Genomic DNA, 2,616 nt, shown 5'->3' on the forward strand with positions numbered 1-2,616 from the left:
TTGGCTTTTCAAATTTTGGGGGGTCTGTTATGAAAAAATTTTTTACTGTGTATGAAGAAAATATACGCTACCTTGGAGTGTGGTGGCAACATCATGTTTCCATGCTATCATTTTTTCCAAGTATTTAAGCATTTTAAGATGTTATCTATTTAGTTTTCACAGCAAGCTAGGAAGGAGGAAGGACATGTTGTTCTCACCTCGCATTAAAATTGAGGTAAGCAGTGAGTTACTCACTGTCTTGCATAAGCCACAGATTGAGCTGGGGATGTGATACCCAACAGTCTTCGATTCAATCGTCTATTGTGACCCTGTAGCATTTTCCCGTCAACCCATTCATCCCATTTTCTTTTTCTTAGTTAATAACTACACAGTTGATTCTTGCTTATCTGCTCCGAGGGAAAGGGGAAGAACAGGGCATAATCTCAAATGGTAGATGATACAAAAATAATTTGGATTTGGCGTGGGATATGTTTTTGTACTTGCATTGGAACCTGGGTGTGTCTGGTGTTCCAGAAATTTACAGCATTCCAATCCAACTGAAGAAACTGTGCAAGGAGACCCAGGCTCGGGATCGTCGCAAGTGCACCTCGGCTGTCTCCCTTATTTCCCAGCCTGTCTCCTGCCTTCCTCAATCTCTTCCCTGCTGAGATCAGGCGGCATGATCTCTCAGGTCAATGTATCGAAACAGCCTAAGGAAAGCTGTTTTTTCTTTCTCTCTAAATCCTATTGTGAGGCATTCATCTTATCCTTCTCTTGGGAATGGGAGAAACTGGTATCTTGCATTAGAAATTGTTAATCATTTCTAAAAGTTTTTTCTTTAACTGCAAAGGTACTGATAAGATAATGTACTAAGAAAAGTTGGAACAAGGTTTTTTGAGTATGTATTAATAGAAACAATGTAAGAAAGACATTGAAAGCCTTTGATATTGTGTGGGTATCAGATAATGACAAGTGAATGAGAGACTTTATAGGAAAGTGAAAGTACCTCCTTACTTTAAATTTTGGGATGAATGGGAATAAGTTCTCTAGTTCTTTTGCAGCATTTGTTTGCTTTTTTATCCGAAGAAACGAACACAAGTGTTACCAGGGTTCTGATTTTGTGTATCCTCACTTTCATTCTGAATTGTTAAGACCTGGTTGTGTTGTTAGAAGTCCACTTTAGCTTAAACAACAAAAGAGAATGTACTGACAAATGGGACCAGACTGAAATGTCTCACGGGCTTTAGTGACAACTGGAACTGAGAACCTGCAGGGTGTCCGGGCTTTCTATTTGTCTGTCTCATCTCTGCTTCCCTCGGAAGCCAGTTCCATTCTCTTCCATGGCAGGCTGGCTCTCTCCTGGAGGAGGGGAGGGAGAGGGTGACATGTCTGGCAGGCAGCCCTTGATTTAGTGACTTGAGAAATCAGCGAGTCTTCTTCTTTTGGCGGCCCAGCAGAGACATTTTGGGAAGATTCCCAGTAGTTCTTTTTGGGTCATGCGTCCATCCCTGAACCAATTGCTGTGTCCAGGAAGAGATGAGACTCCAAGATGGGTCCCATAAAACCCTGTTGTGAAGTTGGTGGTGCCTGTTCACAGAAGGAAAAGCAGAGAAAGACTGGCAGATGGGCAAAAGTAATAGCTACTATGCCTCCATTCATGTTGATTTTCAAATATAGGGTTTATTTTACAACAAGCTTATTACTTTTTTTCAGAAAAAAGCAAAAATCTAAAAAATATCTAGTATTCACAGGATAATCTTAATGTTCTTGTTCAAAATTTTTGGAGGGCATCTCACTGCTATCCCATGTAGGATTTTGGAATCTAAAGGGCTGCTTTACTGGGTTCACCGGGTCACAAAGTACCCAGGCATCAGTTATATAACTTGTGTGACAGAAAACAGTCTTGACTTGGATATTTCCAAGTAAGCCAAGTTTTATATAAAAATGAAGTAGATTTAGTGGATTGATGATTGAAGAGGGAAGTACTGTTGAGAAATCATCACCTAGGGGAATCTCATCTTTTCCATGTGTGGGATAAAGATTCCCGGAGCTGGTAGGATTGATAGTGCTGTTGAAAGGATGAGAGAGGAAGCCTGTGAGTTACAACAAAATTCCAGGGAAGTTTGAGCTACTTAAACAGGACTTAAAAATAGAAGAAGTGAGCTTCATACAGTGACAGTATCAGAGCCAATAGGTTCATCCAAGGAGTGATTATTGCTAATTGAAAACTTTTCCCAATACCCAGCCATGACAAATTGCAATATAGTTGGCATTGGCAATTTTTAACAGTCTTTGTGGAGACTGAATATTTCAATATTAAAAAAAAATAGAAGAAATGAAAGTGCCCTCTATTGGCAGGTTTAAGTGCTTTATACTCTTTTCCACTATTCTGTTGGATGAGGACCCATGAAGATTAAAGAAAATAAAGAATCTAGATTTTATTTGCACGTGTGAGTAGCTTAAATTGCAATGTTGCTGATATCAGATTGACATTAGTTAGAAATATAATTCTGGCTAGTGTCTTGAAAATGAATTGGGGAATGATGGAATGAATGGCAGGGAGATTTTTTTCCCTTTTATTGATATATAATAATGTGCATATTTTTTGGGTACATATGAATGTTAGTTATGTGCATA

The 2,616-nt window shown here is 39.0% G+C and overlaps 1 non-coding gene across 1 annotated transcript; it reads left to right on the forward strand.

Moving 5' to 3' along the window:
* Window positions 1–2,140: 2,140 nt before the first annotated feature.
* On the forward strand, window positions 2,141–2,280 carry LOC119470394. Its single transcript, XR_005199286.1, has one exon. It is a non-coding gene; the product is annotated as a U4 spliceosomal RNA (small nuclear RNA).
* Window positions 2,281–2,616: the final 336 nt, after the last annotated feature.

This window comes from Cebus imitator, unplaced genomic scaffold, assembly GCF_001604975.1.
Source record: "Cebus imitator isolate Cc_AM_T3 unplaced genomic scaffold, Cebus_imitator-1.0 Scaffold29, whole genome shotgun sequence".
Classification (NCBI taxonomy): Eukaryota; Metazoa; Chordata; class Mammalia; order Primates; family Cebidae; genus Cebus; species Cebus imitator.